The 27,398-nt window shown below is 41.9% G+C and overlaps 1 long non-coding RNA gene across 1 annotated transcript; it reads left to right on the forward strand.

Annotated features, from left to right (window-relative positions):
- The first annotated feature begins 21,913 nt into the window (after nt 1-21,913).
- On the forward strand, nt 21,914-27,040 carry LOC142855779 (uncharacterized). The gene is made up of 3 exons (XR_012911539.1): nt 21,914-21,979; nt 26,863-26,911; nt 27,005-27,040. It is a non-coding gene; the product is annotated as an uncharacterized LOC142855779 (long non-coding RNA).
- The last annotated feature ends 358 nt before the right edge of the window (nt 27,041-27,398 follow it).

Raw genomic sequence — 27,398 nt, forward strand, 5'->3', positions numbered from 1 at the left:
TCCCATGGTTGAGTTAGTGGTGACCACGGGCACACAAGTCTTGTTTCCGGAAAAGTGAGGGCAGAGCCTCTCTAAAAGCAAGTGCTGTAACTGCTGAACCATCTCTCCATCACCCACAAAGTTAGATACAGTATACAGGAAGCAGAATTGAGGAAGCTCTACTGTATTGTGTGTGTGTTGTTGTTGTTGTTGTTGTTATAAAAGGATAAATAGCCTGGCCTTTTGTTTCCATATAGCTATATTTCATAGCAGAAGAGTATAAAATGAAAATATCTGGAGAACTATTATTAAAAGAACTAGAAAGAAATTTAAATATGGGTTTTAATATTCAGTCAGGTTATCTTTCAAAAGACATATAAAACCTCAAGAAATATTGTTCCTTAGAGGATTTCTCAAGGCAGCTACTATGAGCTGAAAAAGACAAGATGGAGCCCAGCACACTGAGCTGACAGCAGAGGCAGGTGTTGGGGCGACAGAAGGGAACATCTGTCCCCTGGCAACAAAGAAAGGAAGGGGTAGGTCAAAGGTCGAAGGGGTGGGGTCAGATCTATGACATCATCTGTAATCCCTGGAGTCAAAGGGTATCTTTTAATGCTGGCAGATCAATTGATAGATGTTTGAGCACATTTAACAATACAAAGGTAAACAAGAAGAGAGATAGCACTATTGACTGAAGTGATTTGGAGGAAGAGAGGGAGGGCGGTGGAAACAAGTCACTGTTAACCTTGCTGAGAGTCCAAGAAGAGAAACTGATAAATCAACACTAGAGCCCAGAGTTCCTAGCAGACCATTAGAGGAGGCTCATGGAGGCCCTATGCTGTTTTGCAATAGCTCTAAGCTATTATTTTCCCCTCTAGAACATAGACAGTTGCTAACAAAAGATGAAATTGCTTACATTTCAGCAGAATGGAAGCCATAGAGCTGGCTGTCTCAGCACTCACTGGGCTGGTCCTAGCTATCCACTTTCAGTTCACTGTCTTTCCAGATCTACCTAAGTACGTAAAGCTGTAAAAGTCCTTAATTTGATTACAGCTCAACCTTGAAAGACATGCCGTTTTAGTGGTCTATATAACCACATGGGAGGAACACAGAACACCAATAGCCCCACCAAAGGTCAGTGATCTCAAGGCACGGCACTTGGACAGTCATTTCTCTGGTAGGAGGAACCAGCTTCTCTCTCCAAGAAACATGATCTTTACCTGAAGGAATAATGGTCAGTCAGTCAGTGGTTGATCTGATCCAGTATTTAGCAGACCTGTTTTTGAAAATAGACCAACTCTCCGCATTCAAGAGGAAACCATCAGCCAAAGCCCTATCTGAAACACTGGGAAAGTGTTATCTTCTACTTTGGGGTTGGCAGCTTTCTGCTACTTAAGGGATTCTTCTGATAAGGCCATTGGTGATATTAATAAGTACCTTTCCTATTCCTTAACAAGATACATCAATATTTAGAAGATCTGAATGTCAGTGAACCAATATTTTTCTAATGCCCACCACATGTGTTTTACATGGGAATGTGAACCTAAGAAGAGATGCATCCAGAACTCAGAGTCCAGCCTCATCTTAGCATCACTGAACACAGAAATTCCATCAACAATGTCTAAGATGTCAATAAAGGAGGTACTGAAGGGCCAATGACTGACTGCAATTTAGTGAAATGTAGAGAAGGTTGTTTACAATTTTCTGGAAAAAAACAAAAAGGAACCTGCTAAGATCCACTTTGCATCTGTATCTGTGAGATCAGATGTCTTCCCAAATGCACAGTGAGAGACTTCATACAGAAACACATTCATGGTGACAGATTGGTCCTAATAAGTCTGACATCCATAGCAGGGTTTCTGTCACTGTGAGTTATCTGTTTGAAATACATTATTTTTAAAATCTAAGCTACTTTTAATGTCTAAAAGGGTTTATTGCAACTTGGAAATTAATAAATAAATATATATTTAAATATCTTAGTTGTATTTTTAAGAACTATTTTAGATATAGCCCAAATAAACACAAAGCCTTTGAGACTCTCTATAATTTTTATGACTATCCGTAAGTTTAAGGTACACATACTAAAAGATAAGCATAACAATAAGTTAAGAGTGTTAAAAAGATCAACAGTTGAAAATTCCACTCTTGGGAAAGTAAACTTTAAAATACAGAGTATATCTAAAAGCTGGTATTGTTTACTTCTGGATGTCGCTCTCTGACTACAAAAGGGCAGCCTCTCTGGCTTTCATGGGTTCAAACAAGAATTACCTTGTGGCAGAGAGCTGGCTCAGTAGTTAGAGTGCTGGTTGCCCTGGCAGAAGACTGGTTTCTAGACCCCATGTCCGATGTCTTACAAAGTGCCTGTTCCTAATTTCCATAATTCTGGTAGGCCTCCGGAGGCTTCACTGGGGGAATGAAATGTACAGGCCTGCTCTAAATAGCTGTCAGTTAAATCAGAAAGCTTATCACACCAAAGAGAGAGAGAGAGAGAGAGAGAGAGAGAGCTGAAAGACTAGAGGAGCAAGAGGAAAAGAGGGTGAGGGAGAGAAGGGTGGTAGAATAAGGTTTGGTGACTGCATTCATTACTTCTATAATATTTGTGACAAAAGATAAATTAATTGTGACAGGAGAGGTCTCGCAGCAGAGTGAGGTGGGCAGTCACACCACATTCTCGGGCAGCAGAAGACAGGAAGTGGGGCTGGGCTATTATAAGGTCTGAAGGCCCACCACTGTAACTCCCTTCCTATCCTGGGGTTTTGTTCTGCCCCTAAAGGTTCCACAACCTTTCAAAACAGTGTCAGTAACTGAAAACCAAGTGTTTAAAAGCACAATTGTGAATGAGAAATGTTCCTCATAGACTTAGGAATTTGAGTAATTGGTTCCTAGTTGGTGACCCTGTTTGGGGAGACTTTGGCGTGTGGCTTTGCGGAAGGAAGTATGTCACCGGGGTGGGCTTTGAGACGGTATAGATATAGATATATTATAGCCACATCCTACTTCCAGTTCTTTCTTTCTACTTAGGGATTGTGATTAAAGCTCTCGATGCACCCTGACCACATTCATGTCCCCATCTTCCCAAGTCCACTCCCTCCCTTGGGCAACTCCCAAAGAAAAGAAAAACACCAAGTCCAATATGTGTTGACAATATACTCACTGGGGCATGATCATGGTGGACTCTGGAACCCTAAGCCAAAATAGACTCCTCTTTATGTTGCTTTTGGTCATGGTGTTTTATTTCAGTGATAGGGCCGTTTCACACGTGAACTGTAACATGGACACAGATGACCCAAAGAACACAGAGACTGTGCTGAATGGATGTTCTCTGCTGCTTTGTCCCTTCTGCATACATGCTACACAGCAAAGAATGCAGCAACTTTGCTTCTTCGCAAGCTGTGATATGTTTTTAAGGCATGGTTTTCTCAAACTACTCTGTTTAATCCTATCATTTCAAAGTGGTTAAATTACTATTTCCCATCATTGGTAAGTAGAACCTGGTGTAGGAGGATCTTCTGTCTAGGTGTTACTTTCATTGGTTAAATAAAGAGACTGCCTTGGCCTAGTTGATAGGGCGAACTTAGGTAGGCAGGGAGACAGAACAGAATTCTGGGAGGAAGAAGGCAGTGTGGCAGGTGCCATGGCCCTCCTCTCCGAGATGGACGCTGGTTAGACTCATGCCAGCAAGCCACAGTCAAGTGGTGATACACATTAATGGAGATGGGTTAAATGAATATGTAAGAGTTAACCAATAAGAGGTTAGAACTAGTGGGCCAGGCAGTGATTTAATTAATACAGATTTCTGTGTGGTTATTTCGGGGGTTAAGCTAGCCAGGGGCCAGGAACGCAGCCCCCTTCACATCGCAGGTCACAGCCCACTCCCCTTTTACAACGAGAACCAATCTAAAAGTCATCTTCTAACATCTAAAAATTTTGATGCCCTTAGTATTTTTACAGCACCCCTAGCCATGCCACTTGTAAATGCAGTCATGAAGACACACACACAGACACAGACACACACACACACACACACACACACACATACACACATAACAACCAAAATGTAAGGCTACTGCAGAAGCAATGACACTCTGTGTATGGGCTGGTGCTCCCATAAATTCTACCATAAACCTACAGATGAGCCAACCAAGGCTCAACAAATCCTGCTGTCTTATTTGGTAGCAGGGGATTTTCACTCAGGTGACTTCTGCCTGAGCTCATGGCCCATCCTGTACTGGCAGCTTTACCTGAAATTGCACTTTTGTTCTTTCTTTAAAGTCCTACTCCGGTTTGACCTGGAATTCTGTACTTACTTCAGACTCGAGTGCAGGACAGACATGCGTGTTTTGTCTTCCAACTTTCGCTCTATAGAGAAGCAACTTTCTTCCATGAACAATGAATGCATTGCCAGCCATTCATCACTAATTGCTTCAGCATCTTTCTTTGCAGAACTCATGAGAACAGAGCTCATGACTTGCTTCTGAGCTTGCAGGATTCTATATCCTCAAACTATGAAGATGGCCGTGTCTCATTTCTCAGTCCTGGTCTGAAGTTTGTAACCACAGAACACAACTCCATAATTTCCACGAACCCCGCACCAGAATTTTTGAATAGGAAAGAAAGTTCAATATCAATTCTAATGATGAAGATTTAAGATAAAATCCCATTTGCTATTCACATTTGATTTTGTGGTTCATAACAGATTCTTAAGAGTAATCAGGATTCTCTTGAGGAAAATTATAGCAACAGAATGAGATACGGACTGCGGTCACATTGCCTGGATATGTTTCCTGAGCTGTTGCTGGGTCTTAGAACTTAGTGACTGCAGTCTAGAGAACACAAACCTCACTCTGTATACCGCAACATGTGATGCCTATCAGGAAACAACAGAGATTCAGAATGTGAATATGAACGTTTGAAAACTAAATTAGAAACAGGTTTGCAAAAAAGAGTACTGTGGACCCAGAGAAGTCATTATTCTCTCTAGGCTGTGAAAGAAATTTAATTCTATCTGCTTCCCGATTTCAAAAATCAGCATTGTATTATCTTTAATAGGCCTGCCACAGCAAGGGAAATTCAGATTTGACCAAATGTCTACACAAAAATGTGAGGTGGAAATGTGTATAATATCAGTTTAGAGACACAGTACAGCTAGTTGGTCAAGTGTGTGCCAAGCGTGGGAGTAGCCCTATGTGGGATACCTTTTACAAGTCTACTTGTGAAAGCTTCCTAAATGCATTTGTGGTGAGCCTGTAACTCTTGGTAACAAAAAGCATTGCTGATGAGTTTAAAACAAGCAGCTGGGCTGCAGCAACCGTCTCTAGAAGGCGAGCTAAGGTATGTTCCTTTGACTGCTCCTCACACAGGCCTGCGCCGTGCAGTAGCAACTGGGAACCAGCAGTAGCCAGTGCATTAGGAAGTGGAGAAAAGCATGGAAATTTCAAGTTTCTCCTCTTTTGAAGATTGTTTAGCTTGTGTCTGTCCCATCATCAATCTGAAAAAGAGGAGGGTGTGGAAGAGAAGTAAGAGATGGCTCAAAAGACAAGACGTGCTGTTCTGTACAAATGAATCAAGACTTTTGCTTTTCACAGTCTCAAATTCAATATCATAAAATTAAACATAGAGAATTTTTTCACTGCCAGAAAAATACTGTGTCCTCACGTATACTTAATAAAAACACCACTCGAGTTAGATACTACTGAAATCACTTGCCACCCAAAGCAAAGCATCAAATCGCAAACTTGCCAAGATAAAACACAGGCTATCTTCAAAGGGCCAACAGTGAGGCCCAAACTCAATCTCGCTAAAGAATGGATGCCACAAAATTACGGGAATGTGTGCCACAATGTGTTTTCGATTGCCTAAAGAAAATAACACTGACCTAAAGAAAGATTCTAATAAATGCTCAAGCTTGAGACCTGTCTCTGGAATGTGCCAATCTCAAAATAGACAGTCAACGAAACACCTTTGTGGGCAGATTCAAGTGAAGGTCTCAAGGAGCTCACGCTGATTTCAATCTTAGTTGTAGTTGAAGATAGGTCTGAGCTGTGGCTCTCCTGCCTCTATCTTCTGACTGAGTTACAGGCTGCTGCTAAACCTTTTCTCAGCCACAGGCCATAGGCATTAGCATACATCAGTGCCTCCTGGGGGCATTCTTACCCCAAAGGGGCTGCATCCACCCCCACAGATTATCCTTGAGTACATACATTGGGGGCTCCACGTCCATCCAGATGGCTTGAGAGCTGCAGCTCTGCCTCCTACTAAGAGCTTCATGACAATGAGCTTGGCAAACAAAATGACTAATATTTTTAGAAAAGTATGATTTACTAAAGGCAGCACAAAAACAAATGGGATAGTTTTATATTTATTTCCAAACTTAGATCCTTCAGAAACTTTATTGAAGGAAAATCCCAGACCCAAACTGCTTTCACCTGAGAACTCTTTCAGCCAGTGTAGGAAAATATTCCTCCAATCTGAACCCACTGCCACCTCCCCCCCACACACACCAGAGGATAAGTGGAAACAATGAACACCCTTCACAGCTTCTCTTTCAAGGGAAGCCCATTATTAAATGTATGCCTGAGAGGACTGGGAGAAGCAAGACAAAAAGGAAAACTCTCAGAAACACAACCCTCCCCCCATTCCTAACATAAATGAAGCAAATGTTAACAAACTTCATTTAGAGAGGGGTGGGGGTGCAGGGAGAGGAGTTGGGGAGTGCAGGGAGTAGTGAAGAGAGAGGGAGTGAGGGGAAAAGAGAGTGAGAAAGGGAGGGGCAGTGAAGAAAGGATTCTAATTGCTCTTAATACTAAAAACATGGAGTCAGATATTAGGGGGTGATAGCAGAAGGATCAGAGAAGCAGAGTGGCCAGCCACTAGAGAGTTCTTACCTCTTCCAGTGCTTAGACCAAAGGGCAATCCTGTCCTCATACTGCCTCCTCTGACTGCATCTCAGACTGCTTCCTCAGACTTCATTGAGCCCCTATCTTCTTCTGCCTTGTATTCCTCTCCTCACCCAGCCATATCACTCCTGTCTCCACCACCCTAGTGCTGGGATTAAAGACCTGTGATCCCAAGTGTTGGGATCTCCTTTGTGTGAGCTCTCTTTCTCTTTTAGACAGATTTAATCTCAGGTAGCCCAGGGTGGCCTTGACCTAAAGGAGGACTGATGGACGTCTGTACCCTGAGTCCTGGGATTAAAAGTGTGCTCCACCACTGCCTGGCCTCTAGTGGCTTAGCTCTGATCTTCAGGCAAACTTTATTTGTTAAAACACAAACAAAATATCACTCCAGGGCAGGGAGAGTGAGAGTGAAGAGAGGGAGAGGGAGGGAGAGAGGGACAGAGAGGAAGGAAGAAGGGGAAAGGGAGCAGTGAAGAACAAGTCAGGGAAGTGGGGAGAAAGTAGGAAGAAGTGAAAGAGAAAGGGGGAGGGGGAGAGAAGAGAGAGAACAAAAATGTAGGGGGTAAGAGTAAGGGAATAAGGGGAGAGAAAAATGTCCCACTGACAGCAATAAGTAAATCAGCAGCTTTAGATGGTTTCTCTGGGGGACTGTGATAAGTAACACAAATTATACCTTCATCCCTGAGTAGCCATGATATGTAACTAAATGATTTATTTATTGACCCCCTCATTTAGGAAAATCACCTCCAGCATCTAACAGTCTGCCCTGCATATCTCTTCAGCTCTCTGCAACCATTCCCTGTAGCTTTAAATGCAGTCCCCACATCCAGCCCCACTCTGCTGCCTCCCCAACTCCCACCTCCTCTCCCTTCACAGCCTGCTCATGGTCCACCAAGACAGCCAGGCATTCCCTCGTATAAACTCCTATTTTTTAAAAAAATGTCTGCCTTCATTTCATTGTCTGACAAAACCCCAACTCTAGTTCAACTGTCTCCTGCACACCAGGATCGCCCCCAAACACCTGTCTTGCTAATCACTCTCACTTGAGGTTACTAAACATACACCTAGAGAAACATCCAAATTACTCCACACCCTCGTCCTCAGGGGACTGTCCTCCTCCGTGGTGATGGTTTTGCAAGAGCAGCAGTTCCTCCAATCTCTGTCCTCACCTCCATCCACACAGCCTCAGACGTGATTCCCCATCATCCAATGCTAACAAAAGAGACCTGAAGATGACACCCATCATTTCTCTCACTAACTTCACCAAGACTTGCAACGCTCCAAGCGCATAAGCTCTTAGACACAACCAGCTCAAACATCATTGTGATGATGGAGTTTCCCAGTTGGAAAACAGCGTGATGCTTAGAACTACCAGCAATAGCAGCAACAGCACCTGAGAAGTGGTAACAAGCTCAAATCACTAGACCTAGCGCTTTAGAAGCCAGGGAAGACGGAGCCAGCCATCTGCGCATGCTCCGTGCTATCCAGGTGCTTCTGATGTATGCACAAATTTGAGTCGTGCCTCTGGAAGTTGCTGATTTAACCGTGCCTTAAATCTTGATCAAAACACAGGAGCAAGGGTTAGAGATGGCTCAGGTGTTAACTGTACATGTCGCTCTGGCAGAGGACCTGTGTATGGTTCCCAGGGGCCACATTAGCCAGCTAACAACCACATGTAACCACAACACCAGGGGCCGGATGCTCTCTTCTGGTTTCCATGGGCATCCACACACACTTACAGGAATAATATAAATCTTAAAAATAGAACGGAAGCCAATCGAGGTAGACAAACCTTTAATCCTAGCACTTGGGAGGCAGGCAGTAGTCAGGGCCAGACTGGTCTACACATTGAGTTCCAAGGAAATCAGGGCTATAGAGAGAGAACCTGTCTCACACAACTAAAACAATAAAAGATAACACAAGAACAGAGGGGCATAAAAATGAATATTTAAGTGTGCATGATTTTCTCATATATATATACACACTCATGAAGTCTATATAGACATGAATAAAAAAACAGAGCAATAGTTTTAGTATCAATTACCTTAGCATCTAGGGCAGCTTTGCTCTCAATTGTTCTCATTTCATGTTTCCTGGTATTATTTTCTAAATCTGTCTTGTCTAATAATGCTTCCTTCCAATGATGAAATCTTCTAGGTCACATGATACTTCTAAGTCTTCTTTTTTTTGGCAAAATTTTGGTAATGGGCTAAAACTAACAAAAGCTAAATATGCACATAAAAGGCAATGGCTTTTAAACCTCTGGTGCACAAGACACTAAACTTAGAAGGTAATTGGAAACATTATAGTTTCTATTACTACAGCCCAGAGTAGAATTCTGTGCGCTTAAATTGGGCTTTTAGGATTCCATTAGATGTTAATTTACACTTGAAACATCTAGGGCATTTAGTGTTATAAACTTTGAGGCCAAGAAAATGTTCTTAGTATTTATATGTTAAGAGAAAGTAAGTCAAAATGGTAATAAAAAGGAAATATTCTGTTTATGTGTTCCCTAGATTATATATAGCATTACAATTTGAGAGTATGCCCAGAGTTTCAGAGCCTTGGGTGCATAGATCAAAGATGCCCTGTGCACACCATCCCATTTTGTGTATATCATCTCAGACACCCAATTTCCCTTGACCGAGGTGAGGCTGCCTGCATGATTTCTTTTTCGCAGCATGTATTAAGTTAGCATGGCCAACCCTGCATCAGAGATCTCCACGCTTTTCTTAGCTTCTTCTGATTTCTCCCAAAAGGACAAAGGGACTCAGCCTTTTTCGAAGGTGGTGCCAGTTAGAAGTCAGTGTGACGAACCCTGAATTCAAACTGTCCTTCTGAAGTGTGGACTACAGAGTGGAGCAAGCTGAAGAAGCATCCTATTGGCCATCTGTATGTAGCCTGGCGCTTTGGGAGATTCAGCCCCTTGCAGTTTTTCTAGATTCCTTACTTCTCTCTTAAATGTTGGACTCTGACCTGTGTAATCTACATTTTCCATGAGCTCAGCCACTGCCAAACAATACGGGAGGATTGTACTCTAGGTCTCTTTGCACTAAGCAAGTTCACACATTCCAGTGGGATGTTAGCTATTAGAACCCACAACGCTGCATTCACATGTAAAAATCCACACTCTCTAAAAATAAGCCTTTTGAAAAGGAAGACTGGAGAGATTGCTCAATGCTTATTCTGCATACAACAGAAAAGTGGAGCTTGTGTCTAAGTGCAAACATCAGGCAGCTCACCGCTGCCTGTGACTCCAGGTCCAGGATATCTGATGCCCTCTTCTGATGTCCCTGAATCATAACTCGTGAGCCCAGAACAAGACATAACAGTCAGAACAGCCTCACTAAGAAGTTGTATTATGAAATCACACTGTTTTTTCCCCCAAATGTTTGCTTTTCATGATCTCAGATTCAAAAAGCATAAACTTGGAGTAATTTTTATTATATTTTCCCTCTAAAACTACCACTGTTTCCTAATGTTTAAATCCAATACCTAGGCTCAAAGATTGGGTACAGATACATTTTAAACCCTGGAGTACTAAATGCTATGAACAGGTGTCTGGTAAAGGCCGGTAATGACGGCTTTGTTTCCACAGATGGTGCTGGTTTATTAGAGTGGAAATACGCCAATAAGTTTGCCAGGTACCTTCCCACTCAACAGAGGAACCTGTGTGAAGTCCGACCTTGTATTACGCCAGTCAGTGATAACTTAACTCTGACTCCCTTGTACAGCCCATTCTGACCAAATCCACTACTCCCCTTATCTCTGAAACTTCAGTTTTCCTGAGAGCAACCCTAGCAACATACAAAGAGTTCCTTGGAGAGAAAAAAAATACTTTATTCACCTTCAGTTTGTTTGAATTGTTGCCAAAACCTTTTTTCTTTTCATAACCTTTTTCTTTTCGTAAGACAGACAACGTGTATTGGCCGATTGAAATAGGTAGGAAATACCTATAAAACTAACTAAATGTATCCAACCACATTCCCTGCCAGACCACAGGGAAGTCATTTAACTTATCTTTATTCGGGTTGGCCAACTGCTAAAGAGGATAATAAACTTACTTTGAATGGGTCAGTGTTGAAGTACAAAGAAGTATTAATATAATTTATCATTTGTCTGTTTGGAGGGATGTAAAGGGGGACCCTACCGCTTCATAAGGTCGATAATGTCATAGAGTTGAAAGGTTTGAAAGCACTGTGGCAGTTTTCTCCTTCACTGAGTCAGCGACCCTTGTCTTTCTTCCACTCCCTTTTTATGTCTAGAATTCCCCCTGATGCTTTACCAAACACCTTTGCATGTCCGAGCATGGCAAAAGCAAAATTCATCCCCTCTATCTCCAACACCCTAGCCCTGAAGATGTTGGTAGATAACCTGACCTTTTCCAGGTAGGTGTTTCCATCTGAGACTCTGAAGTTGGAATAAGTAAAATTAGAAAAGACATGGTAGGATTCGTTTTGCCAATGGGAACTGAAATCGTTCTTTCCTGGTCAGAATGGGAATTCTGGAACTGTCAGTTATTCTTACCTGATCTTTCACAGTAGAGAAGAGATGGTGGTCCCGGGATTTGATGGGTTATGGGTAATGCACATCTCAACATGTCTCTGAAGACCTCCGGGACCAATGAAAGGAATGAGTTCACGGTCTGTGGCTTCCCATCAGAGTCCCATTTACCACCTGAGCCCTGAAGAACAGCCCCTCAAGAAAGTAGATTTGACTATAGCTGGCACTTGAAGCAATTAATTAAGCCCTGAAAAATCTGCAGAGCCGGAGTGGTGGTCCAGGGTGTAGAGTAGAATGGAAGCCATGATTGCACTATGGACTTGACTCTACCTTCTGCTCTCCACTCTCAGGACAGGCCGGCCTCTCTCATGCGAGTACCAGGGCTGGAAAGATGGCGCTGTTAGTAAAATGCTTGTTGTACAAGTACAAGGATGTGTGTTTGAAACCCCAGCACGTTAGTAAAAGACAGGTGTCTCGCCACACAACTATAACGCCAGCACTGGGAGGCAAGCACGTCCCTGGAACTCACGGGCCAGCCAATCAAGTCAAATCTGTATGTTAAAAGTTCAGTAAGCAGCCCTGTTTCAAAAGGTGGAGAAACTGGAGAGATGTCTAGACAGTTATGAGCACTTGCTCTTAAAAACGACCTGGGTTCAATTCCCAGGACTTAGATGGCAGTTCACAACCATCTGTAAAATAGCATCAACAGTTAAGGGCAAAACATCAACATATAAAACTTTTGGGGTGAGTGACAAAGCCCTCCAATACCTCTTTAAACCTTTTTGAAATATAGTTACAACTTCTTAATATATTATATAGTATTTATTGTATTACATACTACCCATATAGTCTTACCACTTACATAGTTACTTCTGATGCCATTAAAAGATTTACACTTACTCACGTGTGTGTGTGTGTGTGCGCGCGCGCGTGTGCGTGCACATGAATACACATCATAATAAATGCGTGAAGGGGGAGAGGACAACTTGCAGGAGTTGATGCTCTGGATCCACCATGGGGACTCTGGAGACCAAAGCCAAGTCATCAGGTTTGCCAGCTCTTCCTTCACCCACTTCACCAGCCCTACCTCAAATGTCTTTTTGTAACTATATTTTGAGTCAATAGTCATCTCTTTATATATTCCTGAGTGGCTGTGCCTGGAGATGCTCAGTGCTGACAGCTTTGTCACTACCTCCTTGTTCACATATGAACAGTATCACTTAACATGCTGAATAACTAAGTCTGTGTTTTCTTCTTTAAGTTCAGAAAGGACTTCATTAAAATTCCCGTGGCCTTATGCTTCTGTCAAAGGCCCAGCTAGCTATCTTAATGGAATTTGCATTTAGTTGGCTTCAGACTTTTTTTTCTCTCCACCAAAGTTCATTTTAAATTGGGATATATTTGGGCATTTCCAAAACATTCGTGTCCATGCAAAATTGTCCTTCCTGCCAGGTGTGGTGCTATACACACCTTTAATCCCAAACTTAGGAGGCAGAGGCAGATAGATCTCTGAGTTAGAGGCCAGCCCATTCTACAGAGAGAATTCCAGGATAGCCAGGGGCATGCAGAGAAACCCTATCTCAAAAACAATTTCCCTCCTTACATATGTTCTCTAGCATAATATGAAATACATCCAAGGAAAATGGGACTTGTTTGCTAGTGTGATTAGTCCTGATCTTTTTCATTTAGCACTGAATGAATACACCTTTGGTGGGAATTGTTTATGATACATATGATCAAATATTTCCTCTTTGTCTTCCATGTCAGTGTAATCAAACAGTGGATTACTGATCAATTAATTAAACAAGCATTGGTTCATTCCCCACTCTTAGATGCTATTCCAGGAGTCCAGAACACAGCAATGGAAAAGAGGGTGATGGTTGAGGCCATAACCCAGGGGTAGAGCATTGTCTGGTATGCAATCGGTCATACTTGGAAATAAAATATTTTCTAAGCATAAAATGTGATTAAGACTGATCAGGAGAAGATCCACACAGTCTATCTGGGGCTGTCTTCCCTGGGTGGGGAGGAGAAAACACAGGCCCTATTATGGTAAACAAATATACGGTAGGGTGTGGAAGAGAGAGACAGAATGATACGTGTCCAGTGGAGAGAGAGAGACAGATCTGAAGAGGCGAAGACAGTGAGGAGCAGGCTGAGATGGGAGACTTGCTATCCAGGGCCACTGTGATGTGTAGACAGAGGCTGCTCTTGCTCGTTTCTCAGCTACCCAGACCCGAAATAATCACTCAGAAGCTATATTAATTACAATACTGTGTTGTAATAGGAGCGGCAGGGCTGCGTCCCCAGCACCCCGGCCACCTGGCTAGCTTATGCCCCGAAATAACAACACACAAATTATATTCATTTAAACACCACTTGGCCCATTATATCTATCCTCTTCTCGGCTAACTCTTGCACCTGGACTAGCCCATTTCTAATAATCTGTGTAGCATCAGTCTTACCGGGAAAGATTCTAGCCTACGTTCATCCTTGGTCGGAGCCTCATCGCGTGTGCCTCAGAGAGCAGAGCTCTCGCGTCTGCCAGGGAGAGGGGAGCATGGCGTCTCTCTGAGCTCACTTCCTCTTCCTCCAGCATTCTGTTCTGTTTACTCCTCCCACCTATGTTTTAACCTATCAGGGCCAAGCAGTTTCTTTATTGCTTAACCAATGAAATCAACAGATTGATATATGACACTCCCACATCACTTCCCCTTTTTCTGTTTAAACAAAAAAAGGAAGGCTTTAACTCTTACATGTTTAACCCGTCTCTATTGATCTGTGCATCACCATGAGGTTGTGGCCTACTGGCAAGGTTCCACAGTCTTTCTCCTGCAGTGGCTACCTGCGTCTCTCTGATTCTGCCTTCTTTTCTCCTCTATCTCTGCTTGTAATTTCTACCTTCCCCTATTCTGTGCTGTCATAGGCCAAAAGCAACTTCTTTATTAACCAATGGTAATAAAACCTATTTACAACATACAGAGAGGATCCCATAATGATATCTAGGCCTGGGCTACTGCCAAGGGCCATGACTGGCCCATGGCCCTGTTGCAGCCATTGATAGATGTATGTCTATGGCTCCTGTTACCACTAAAGGCAGAGTGGACAAGGATAAACAGAGTTGGGCCCACTCATCAATGGCTATACCACTAAGAAGAACTGATCCTGCTTCTCACTGGCTAAAGCACTTGAAAAAGCAGGTCCTGCACCTTGCCTGGACTGTAAGAGAGGCGTGACCCTGTAGGAAGGGGTATGAGTATACTGTCCCTAAAGGACTGTGAGAGGAGGCATGGGTGAGGAACAGAAGCCTGCACCTTGCCACCTGTAGCAGGCAGAAGAGCTGGCCTTGAGGTCCTAAGTGCAGGACAGCGAGCCCTGCCTCTCATCAGCTGCAGCAGTCAGAGGAGTGGCCCCTGCACCTTGGCTGGGCAACTGGCTCTGGTGACATAGGTGTGGATGAACCCAAGTGCATGAGAGCAGAACTACCCCACCCTTGCTGCTTACTGGATAGGGTGAGCCAGTCCTGCAGATCTACAGCCGCAGAATCTCCACGATGTAGGACGAGCCCCAGGGAGGATCCAGTGTCCATAGCATAGCAGAAACTAGAGACTTTGAGCTTTGTGCTCATTAGGTATCAGGTAGGAGGCTGCTTAAGGATGATAATTCTAATTTTTCCCTGTAAGCACAGAGGTGCTAAATTTGTTACAAAGTCTGTTAAAAATGACAAGCAGTGAAATAGCTCTAAAATGTTCATCTTTGTATTCACAGGATGAACGGTTTCAGCATGTGCTTTAAGTGGCAATATTGGTTGAGCTAGTTTCATAGGATGTTACAAGTTTGTAAGATTTCAATTAAAGGCAGAGATCTCCAACGCCGCTCAGAGCTTGTGCGTCTCTGTGGAGTGTGTGCTTTGTGCTCAGTGGTGCCGCCTGAATACCTCTCGTGATGACATATTGAACATCTTTATAAGCACTGAAGATCATAAATGATCACCTAATCTATGGCTTTAATTTATCAAGTATTATCAGTGTTTATACTTTACCCAATTTCCTCAGCATTCCAGAAGACATAACTGCAACAACGAAGCAACCTTCAAAGACCTTCCAGGAGGGTGTTTTATTTATATGTCAACTTTTCCCCTAGAGATGGTGTAAATACTTCATCACTGTCCGGGGAACCAGCCTCCTTTTATATAGATGTATTCTGCACTTCAGTGTAATCTTATCTTGCCATCCGCTGAAATATAAACTTTGTGTTGTTCGTAGGTTCATTTTTACTTTGAGGTACTTAGCTCTTTATTTACACATATTCAAACCTTGGTATTTTGCAGTTTATTTAAACACCAAAGAGATATTTCTGATATCAACTTTAAAACTTGATGGTTTGGTTCTCTTATATTTATTGTTTGGCAGACTTGGTGTCTCTAGCACAAGGCTTGCTTTTGCTCATAAATGTATAGTGTTACCAGTTTAACTGTAGCTGTTCAAGAAATGTTAATTGCCCCACCGAAGTGTCCCCAGGCAAATGAGCAGCTGTCATAAGCCGCTGGAGTTTAGAAAAACAATTAACATCATGTGGTAGTTGGACAATGAGGGATGGAGCTGATTTTCAGAGCATGGGCTCCGGACTGAGAAGCAAAGGGGGGTATCTGGATGAGCTTTGTTTGCTGCCTCGCCTTCCTCTTTTTTTCTTCTCCTCCTTGCTCTTTGAGATAGATTCCTACTCTGTAGGTCAGATTGGCCTCAAACTTGTGGCAGTCATCCTGACTCAGCCTTCAAGTGCTGGGATAACAGGTGTATGCAGATGCTTGGCAGCCATATCTATAATTTTATTCAATAAATAGAATCAAGGAGAGAGAGAAAGACAGAGAGGGGGGTGAAGGGGTGCGAAATTGACTCTAAGGAAACTGATTAAATATCAACATTTACATCAATTAACTTATAGAAATTGCATAACACAAGTCAAAAATCCATTTAGGGGGTTGTATTAATGAATTTTTTTTACAAGGCATCCTCTTTATTATAACCAGGAAATGTCACAATTTGATGTGACTAATTAGAGCTGCAAGCCTGCTTCTCTGCTGGCTTCTGATGATGGCACCATGTGTTTCTCTGCGAATCCCACATGGCTTTGCCCCTCTCCACCAAGATATTTTCACTTTTGCCCAACATTACTGTTCCAGTTATGAAGACTTTGGTTTCTTTCCAGACCGTGTGGTAACGGGGGCCAGATAAACATTTCTGCTTTCGCCTTTTAGGAAAGTCTCTCGTTTTTAGACAAATCACATACACACTGGATAACTTTATCATCTTGTGTATGAAATCACGATGGTGCATATATACTGTCCAGGACAGACTGTTAACATGATGAAACTAAATGTGAATAATGAATTAACAAGGCTTCTGTTTGTCTGAAATAGACTAGACTCTCCAAATGATGGAGTGTTGTTAACATAGACAATGTCCCAAGTCATGGAGTGTTAACATAGACAATGTTCCTCTCCATCATTTTGTCATTTTAATTGACTTTTTAACAAATTCAATGCCTCTGTGCTTTTAAGGAAAATCAGAATCATCATACTTAAATAGGCTCACCCCTGACATAGAATGGTCATAAAGAAGATACCATTGTCCACACTTTATGTTTTGGTAATGTGGCTCCTGACAAGAAAACATCCTGGTTATGAATAGGTAAGCAGGACTGGGAGATTCTTCTGTCAGTAAATTACTTGTGCAAGCATGAAGACCCAAGTCAGCCTCAGAACCTATGTAAAAAAGCCAGGGGTAGTGGCATGTGCTTGGAGAGGCAGAAAAAGGCTCCCTGTGGCTTCCTAGGCAGCCAGGTCAGTCCTCTTGGTGACATCTAAACGAGTGAGAGACTGCGTATCAAACACATAGACAAAGTGGACAGGGGAATGGCACTAATTTTGGCCTTTGGTGATGGGCGTGGTCGACTGATAAGTAACCAGACCAGCTCAATTCAAAAGATTTTAATAATTGAGGGAAAACTTACATGAACAAAGATCCCGCGAAAGCCAGGAGCGCAGGAAGCCAAAGAGGAGGAGACAAACACACATGGATATTTATATGTTTTCTTTGGCCCAAGGGGAACATGCCCAAAACAGAATGTGATTGGCTGAGGTTCCCCATCACTTTGGCCTCCGTGCCCACACTCAGAGATGTAACACTTGTACATGCACACAGGCATTCTCTCTCTCAAAAATAATATAGAGGAATAAAAACTCACTGTGCTCTAATCTGGATTTTGTGCCATCTTGTGCCCTTGAGTCATCACCTCCTTCCATTTAACACAGCATTTAAAGCAGGAACAAGAACATTTACCTCATAAGGTCATGCAAGAGGTGGCTGACAAGCGCCATCTCTACTGGGAAAGGAACAAAAGCCCAAGTTTGGCTTCCTTTGCTTTCATTTGTTCTTTCTCTTATGCTCTGAGTGCAGCCTGAGGAGATGAAACTGAAAACACACTTCACTCGCTGGATCTCCCCTCCTCTTCTCCCGGTAGGCATGCTGACATGCCAACAGGAAACTCAAGACACTAGAAAACTCTACTTCTCCAAGTCAGAAGCTGTTATCTCATCCTCTTCACCATGGCACGCCGTAAGCTCCAGGGTCAGTGAATCTGGGGCTAGATAGAATAAATGTGCTCATCTTGGAGAGCTAAAACTGAACATCTATTTACGATCCCCAGGGCAATACCCACATTACAATGAAGAACAAAAAAGCCGAGTGGTTGAAACAGAAGGCACATTGCTGTTTCTGAAAAAGTACCTATCCAGGCAATGTTAGCAATGTAGACCTTGTAGACACAGCGGTAGATCATTTATTAGGTATGTTGGTCTCAACTTCACACTTTTCCTTATAGTTGGGTTGTATGTGTTCCTCTCCTGGTTCATGATGGGGCGAAGGGCTGAGAAAGATCTTTGAAGAAGTATTCAGCAGTTGTATATACATGGTAGGATATTAGTTGGCCACGGGAAGGAGTGACACACTGTCATTGAAGACAGCATGGACTGAAGTAGAGATTGTGTGTTACTAACAAAGTTACAGCAGGTGTGCAATGACAAATTCCGTGAGACCTCACTCATATACCAAATCTCAAAATGTTAACTTCGTAGAAGCTGAGAAAAGAATAGCGATGACCAAAGGTTAAGTGGGAGTTGTGGACAGGAAGGGATGGGACACAGGTTAATGGGTCTTTGAAGCAGCAAGAAGCTCTGGTGTGTCAGTGTACCAAGGGTGACCACAGGAAATAATGGAATAAACTATAAAGAGATATAACAAAGACATGGGGTGATGGCTCAGTCAGGAAAGTACTTACAAGGCAAGCATAAGGACCTGGGGTAGATCCTCAGAGCCCACAACAAAAGCCACCCACAGAGGCATGTGTTTGTAATCCCAGTGCTGGGGAAGCAGAGGCAGGCAGATCCCGAGCCAGCCTGGTCTGCTTGGTGAGCTCCAGGCCAATGCGAGATACTATATCAAAAATCACAATGGAGGGTATCTGAAAATAACACCTCAAGTTTTCCTGTGGCTTTCATACTTATGTACATGCATGCATACACCACACAGGTGTGCACGCATGTGTGTGCGTGCACACACGCGCACACACACACACACACATGAGCACATGCAACCAAAACTAGAAAAAATGAATTGTGAGGGTTATGACCACAGAGAAATGATAAATGTTTGAGGAAACATATGTTTAACATGATTTAAACACTATACAATCTATACATGTGTTAAAACATTGCATGGTGTCTCATTAATATATACAATTTACATGGATCAGATAAAAAGTAAATTTATTTAAAATAAGAAATTCCCCTGAGTGTGCCTAAGGCAGACTCACTTCATTTCCTCGCAGCTTCTCTCTAAGATATTGAGATGCACCTATCCACAAGGACAGGTTTCTAATTTAATCCCACATTAAGTTCGGTATCACCATGAGGCATGCCACAGTTGATGGGGAATCAACATCTGCTTTTGCACAACAGTCTCTCAGAGTTAACCACACAGGCTCATGATTAATATGAAGCTTGCCTAACCGGATACTTCCCCATTCTGTCTGAAGTTTCAATCCCTAAGCACATTTTTAAAACACCTTCTAAAACTTACTTCTCAGATTTTGAATTAATTAAACGAATTAAGCAATGAAAAAATGTTCTTATTGATTTATCTCAGCAGGTAACACATTGCAACAGGCAGTTTTGTCTTCTCTGCATCTTTTCTTATGTCATGATGTGGGTGTCAGCCTCCACCTTGATGCTCTCTGTGTTAATATGGACAATGAAACAAAAAGGCATAAATATGACATCACAAAGCCTTTAGATTAAGTATAGCTTCACCCCTTATTAAATGGAGACTCTTTCGCAGCAAATGGAGACCATTAAAGAAAGTTATAAGCGGATGAATTGCAAAGACTAAGTGGCTGTGGGATGTTCATCTATAGCACAACTCCTCTACCTAAGGTTCAGGGACCATCACAGAAAAGAGAGTGGGAAGCCTGTAAAAAACTCAGGACCAGGACATCAACTACAAGACTGTATCTTCTCTACGTGATGGGAAGCTGTATTCATCCACCAATTGTATGGCTGCCTGAACAAACCTGAACTACAAAAACACCAACTGATATGTCATCTAGAATGGGGGAAATCTCACAAGGTTTGATGAAGAGCTACAGGCAATTAATACGTGTTGAAAGATGGAGCTCTCTGAGGGAGAATCAATCCTCTCCTGAGATAAGTCCCTTGATAGGTTGTCCAATCCCAAGCAATCAGCCCAAAACACAATATTAAATCAACTCAGTAAATTTTATTTATCAATACATATATGTATAAGAATAATAACTAAAGAATAGGAAGACATAAAGTTGAGGAGTGAGGATACACAGGAAGAGTTGAGGGGGATTATAGAGTAATTACATTGAAATTCTTAAAATATAAATTAATATTAAAAAACAATAAAGTGTGATTCTGATATACAAACTGCCAAGTGTTTTGAAAGTGTATGATTAAGATGGTCATTTTACCCCTGAAGCCATTCTCTCATGACACCAAGAGCATCAGCGCGCAGCCAACCAAGTCGCATAAGAAATGCCTTCCATATTTAGTGACAGTTTGTCAAAGATTCTTTTTTTTTTCCTTCAAGACAGCCCTTGCTATTCTGGAACTAGCTCCTGTAGATGAGGCTGGCCTCAAACTCACAGAGATCCACCTGCCTCTGCATCCCAAGTGCTGGGATTAAAGACATGCCCCACCACTGCCCCACTTGCCACAGATTCTTAAATGAGTCATTTTGACTTATGTTTCACTCTCAGTGATAGAGATATAAACACAAGTGTGTAGCATGCACTGGGTCATACATCCTTATCATATCCAAGATCAAGGTCAGATACATGTAAGTTCTAGATAGACCTCAAGAGAGATGGTGAGACTGTTCAGTACTAAGCATGCTACGCAGTAAATGACTATGATCAGGTTAGAGCAGAATGTGTATGAGCTAGGTCATCCGGAAAGGGAACTGGGAGCACATGTTATCAGAAAACATTGATTTCCTAACTATGTGACTTTCCCAGATTCTGTTTGCTCTTTTGTAAAATGAGTAGGAAAAGTCAATGTGGATAGTATGCTGTTGGCAGCAGAGTTGCCCTCTCTAGGACATCAAAGGTCCTCATCAGTAAGAAGGATGCACTGGAAGAAATTGTTTCCATTAGAGTGGGAACAATGCTTCAAGAGAACACAGAACCCAACCGGATGAAGAGGATGTTGGAAGAAAGGCATCTCAAATAGCCAAGTGTATACCTGCAGACTGACAGCGACCATTCATGAGATAACACTCTAATCCTTTTCTAAAGGGATTAGGTCAGTCCTTTAGTTCAAAAAAAAGCAGATGTGTATTAAACCACTCAGAAAGATAAAGTTTTCAGCGATTAAAATGTGTACCCAACCATTTCTTAGCCATCTAACGAAGAGCACTTCAGCATTTTGGAGAGACATTGTCAGGAACAGGTCCAGGGCTATCCAGCCTCCTCAGACAAATTCTGTCCACTCATAGAATGGTCATGAGCTAGTTCCCATGAACTACTACTCTTGCTCTTTTGAAATTTTACCTAATTTTGAACCAAGTCATCTTGATTTTTATTTCATCCTAGGTCTCATCAATTATGAAGTCAGTTTTGATTACATTAATCAAATTTATAATTATCAACAGCTATTTAAAACCTGCTTTATTTTACTTACTTCATGAAATTCTATGACTTCCTTCTGCTAATGCTGTAAATATAACAATAACAACAAAACCTACTCATTAGGCAAAAAGAGTGCATGTGTGTGTGTAAAAGTTTAAAAATTAAAGCATAAATTACTGATGTGGGAAGGTCGTTTGTCAATCTGTTGTTTCATTGATTAATCAATAAAGAAAACTGCTTGGTCTGATAGGTCAGAAAATTAGGTAGGTGGAGTAGACAGAACAGAATACTGGGAGGAAGAAAGCAGTGAGGTAAGACGCCATACCTCTGATCTCCAGGGCAGATGCGATGAAGCTCCAGCCCAAGATGGATGTAGGCTAGAATCTTTCCTGGTAAGATTACTAAATATGGGCTAACTCAAGATGTAAGAATTAGCCAAGAAGAGGCTGAAATTAATGGGCCAGGCAGTGTTTAAAAGAATACAATTTGTGTGTTGTTATTTTGGGGCATAAGCTAGCCAGACGGCCAGGAGCTTGGTGGCAGGAACGCAGCCTGCTGCTCCTTCTACAAATTACAGGAAACCACAAGTAGGTCTGTAAGTGTGTATATGAGTGGATGTGTAAGGATGGATGGAAAGAACAGGAAACCGGACAGAGGCCCAGACCAAAGGTATAAGTTGTAAGCTAGATGCAGAAATTTATCCTGAGTGCTCCTTACAGGTTATCAGAAGGTAATTAGGACAGAGGGATTGGATTCACCTAAGAGTATGTCAGTGGTGGGAAGATCTTCTCTGAATGTGAGCAACACCAGCCTATGGGCTGAAGACCTAGACTGAATAAAGAAAAAAAATACACTGAGGACAGGATGGAACCAGCATATCTCTTTGCAGTGTGAATGGAATGTGACCAGTTGCTCCCCGCTGCTACTCACAAAATTTCTCCATGATGGAACATATATCCCAATCTGTAGCACGAAATAATCTTTCAGTCTTTAAATTCCTTCTGTGTTCCATATTTGCCAAGATTCATGAGAAAAAAAATGGTAGATAAATGAAGGCAGAGAGATGAAATGGTTAGACATAGTGTAGAGAAGAATGGCAATAAAAATGGAATGGGGGATTTTTCTGAAATTTATGTCTTGGGAAAAGGCAATGTGGAAGTGTAGTTGGCTCTCATGGTCCTTTGGAGGAGACACTCATAGAAAATGCCAGGCTTCACAGGGAGTTTTTATGAGCAACTACTAAGGCAGTAATCCTGGGTTGTGTTCATGGAATGTGGAAACTGAAATAGACCTCTTCTCAAGAAGGGCAGAGTGCAGTAAAGTAATGACACTGAGTGTTACACCCTTGGCGATGAGAACAAAGGAGGAACTCGTACCCTTTCTAAAGGAGGAACTCGTACCCTTTCTAAAGGAGGAACTCGTACCCTTTCTAAAGGACACATAGAGCTTTCTAGAGAGAGAGAAGATGCTGTGTCTCAGAGGAGTTCCCTCAGATGAGACTCACAGGCTTGAAGGAATCAGCCAGACATAGGATGAGGTCTTTTGAAAGGAAGTGTTCATGTAAGATATACATCATATACAAGGAAATACGAGTTTGCATTGGCTCATTGGCTGTACAGAGTCCAGGGGAGAAATGAAAAGGGAATGAGCTGGCGCAAAGCCTGTGGAGATGGCAAATATGGGAATCACAGTCTTGAGTACAGGAACTTCTATAGGACTCGTGTGTCATTACTAGTCAAACAGCTCCACCAGAAGAAGGGGGAGTTATTGTCCCTCCTTGTCCCTTCAACTCCTTCCTGCTACAGTCGCAAAGACCTTAGATTATGAAATTCAGCTACACTGTTATTGTTAGATCTTAAGATAGCTGTACCAGCTTGCACTCCCACCAGCAATGCAGGAGTGTTCCCCTTACCCCACAACCTCTCCAGCATAAGCTGTCATCAGTGTTTTTGATCTTGGCCATTCTTATAGGTGTAAGATGGAACCTCAGAGTTGTTTCGATTTGCATTTTTCTGATGGCTAAGGATGTTGAGCATTCCCTTAAGTGTCTTTCAGCCATTTTAGGTTCCTCTGTCGAGAGTTCTCTGTTTATGTCTGTACTCCGTATAGCAATTGATGATGTAAATCTAAAATGATCACAAGTGTGTCCACTCACACTGCCATCCTCTGAACCTAAGACAGGGGCACTAAGATCCCACCATAATCTTGATTGTTCAAGTATAGTGCCAGATATACTGCCGGTTTTTCATATGTCCTTATCAGACAAATAATTGCTTTCGTGTTTCTTGTACAAGACATTGAAATTTCATTTTCCTCTGCTCAAAATCAAGGTATTCCACTATGGAAATGACAATATTTCAGTTGGAAAACATATTAATGCTTACAAAACCCAAATATTCAGAACACTATCTGTAGTTTTTAACCCATTGTTTCCAAGGCTAAGAATACAACTCAGTGGAAAAATGCTTGCCTAACATGTGTGTGTGTATGTATTTTGTATGTATGTATGTATGTATATAAGTGTGTATATATGCTGTTGGAGGCTGCTTGTTCATTCCCTGCTGCCCAGACTCGAAATGATCACACTGAACCTATATTAATTGTAACACTGCTTGGCCAATAGCTTAAGTGTATTAAGTGTATTAAGCTAGTTCTTATATCCTAAAGTAACCCATCTCTATTGATCTGTGCATCACCACAACTACACAAGGTTGTCTCCTACCAGCAAAGTTTCAGTAGGCTCTGGTGGAAGTGTCTGTCTCCAGTGACAGCTACATGGCTCCTCACTGACTCTGCCTGCATTCTGGGAGGTTATGTGGGATTTCCCTCTGTCTTCTGTGAATACCATTGATAAATAAGGAAGCTATTTTGGCCTATGATAGGGCAGAATAGAACTAGGCAGAAAAATTAATCTGAATGTTGCTAGAAAGAAGGTGGAGTCAGTGAGACGCCATGAAGCCATCACAGAAGACAGATGGGTGGGAACCTTGCTGGTAAAACAGCAAGCCTCATGATAAAATATAAAATAATAGAAATGGGTTAATTTAAGATGTAAGCACTAGCTAATAAGAAGCTAGAGCTAATAGGCCAAGCAGAGATTTAATTAATACAATTTCTGTGTGGTTATTTTGAGTCTGGGAAGCCAGGAATGAATAAGCAGTCTCTGCCAACATATGCTTGTGTGTGTGTGTGTGTGTGTGTGTGTGTGTGTGTGTGTGTGTGTGTTCCACCTCTGGCACTACAAAATATTTCATACATGTAATCTATCTCATAAAATGAACAGTCTAGGGAGCAAGATAATTTGCTACATGCCTTCCTAAATTTTAATTCCTGATTTTAGGAAATAAGATTTTGAGAACCTGGGATCAGAGTTGCACAACTATTTCACAGCCCCACATTCTATCCAATTCATTCTCTTATTTGTCAACTTGTGAAGTCAAGGTGAATTTATTTCTTCTCCATTATCTCTTGCATTAATGTAAGAAGGGTGCTCTGGTGACATTAGCTCTTGGCTGCTTATACTTTGGCTGGATTCTGTGTTGGGAAAGAAGAACACAGCTTACAAGGAGAATGAGCTAGAGTGTACGTGCTGAGAGGAATGCCTAGCCATGGGGAATGAAGTCACTTGGCTTCTCAAACAGGAAACTCGCATATCTTCTCAGATCTTATTTTGAACAATGTATGATGAGATACTATTTAAAAACCTAATTCTACAAGCAGAACCACCTGGTTTTAAAAATTCAACTGGGTACAGGAGAGATGAATAGGTATTGGTGCAGACTGCTTGTCCATTCCTGGCCACCCAGAATGGAATAACCACACAGATCTGTATTAATTAAAATACTGGCCAATCACTTAAGCATACTGCTAGCTAGCTCTTATATCTTAAATTAACCTATTTCTATTATTTTATATTTTACCACGAGGCTCAGGGTTTACCAGTAAAGTTCTGGGACATATCTGTCTCCTCTGGCAGCTACATGACTTCTCCCTGACTCCGCTTTCTTTCTTCCTCTATCTGCTTGGAATTCCTACCCAGCTCTCTATTCTGCTAAGCCACTGGTCAGAACAGCTTTATTTATTAACTAATAGAAGGAAAACACATATACAGAAGGACTTCCCACACGAAATCAGCATTTAAGCATATTTGTTGCCCTTGTAGAGGACCCAGGTTCATTGCTTAGCATCTACATGGCTGCTAACAACCACATGCAACTCCAGTGCTAGGAGATCTGACACCATTTTCTGACCTCCGCAGGTACCAGCACTCACACTGTGTGCATACATGCACAAAGGCAAAACACAAAGTGTAAAAAAAAAAATCTAAATTTTTGGTTTTTTTTAAATTTTTTAAAACTATCTTTTTTTATTTAAATATTCATTTATGTATTTTATGCATCTGAGTACTCTATTTATATGTATTCCTGAGTGATAGAAGAGGAATTAAATAGTAGAGGACATCAGATCCATTACAGATGGTTGTGAGCCACCGTGAAGTTGCTGGGAATTGAACTCAGGACCTCTGGAAGAGCAGCCAGTGCTCTTAACCACTGAGCCATCTCTCCAACATAATAAATCTAATTTTTAAAATTAACTAGTTGAAAAGCATAGTTCATCAGCTCTGAGTGGCAGATTTTCAACTTTTAACAACAAATGATGGTTTACAGTGTCCCTTTTAAGTGAGCTCAAAGTGTCTAATTATAGAGTATTACATGAACTAATTCAACCTAAAAGTATAAGCCTACACCCTATCCTTTCTCACAGATTTCATAACAGAGCCTCAGCTTTCATCATGTAGATTTAGAATATCCTTGGCAAGTGAAACAAAAGGAAATGATAAATTATTTCAATTTCTTTTTAAGTTTTAAATATATCATGATTTGTGTGTACATGATGTAGGCCAGAGTGCAGCTGAACACATGCCACAAGGACAACTCTGGGGAGTCAGTTCCACTGTGGGTGCCAGAGCCCACACTCTGTGGCAAAGCTTGCACGGAAAGTGGCTTTGCCATCTCGCTGGCCCTGTTTTCATTCCTTGATAAGTCATTCATAGATTTATGACGTGAATGTCTGTATATAACTTCAAAGCATCTATTGCTTCCTATCAGAGTGGGCTATGCATTCAGAAACATGAGATCAAGTCATGATGGATGGTGTTGTGCCTGAGTGTATGGGATGACAGCCAAGGGCCAGATGCCTGTGAATAACAGTTTTTTAAAAAGCACTACATATACACTCCAATTAACACTGTGCTTCTCCTGTGGTCATTCGACAGATAGGGAAAGACCCATGTTATCCTGGACTTTCTCCTCTGCTCACAGCAGGTGAGTGGGCACAGTGGCCGATGTCAGATCTCTTTGCTGGGAGACTTTTGCTTCAAGCACAGCAACGCTTACGCTCCTTCCCTGTGACTGCAGAGATTGATAAATGTCTGCCCTGCTCAGTAACATTTTCCAGACGTCCAGACAATGAATTCATAACATACACATCCACTTCCCTTGAAAGCATGGGGACTGATATTCCTGTTCCAGAGAATACAGGGTAAGTTTATTTTTAAGGAGAATTAATGAAATAAGAACATGATTGCCTCACTACTCTCCCAGCCACTGTTTATCCAGAGAGCTGCTTGCTGACGTCCGTCTTTTTCCTCAGGGGCCTGTTCCAATTAAAATGGGTCTATCTCCAATCAAGCGCTATCTGGCCATGGCATACTTGACAAGGAATTCACTACCTGGTCTCTCCTGACTCAGAGAGCGTCAGGACAAATTCCTATATTTTGGCTTGTGTTAAATGTTGGCTTTGTTGGGTAGA

The sequence above is a fragment of the Microtus pennsylvanicus genome, chromosome 8, assembly GCF_037038515.1.
Source record: "Microtus pennsylvanicus isolate mMicPen1 chromosome 8, mMicPen1.hap1, whole genome shotgun sequence".
Lineage (NCBI taxonomy): Eukaryota > Metazoa > Chordata > Mammalia > Rodentia > Cricetidae > Microtus > Microtus pennsylvanicus.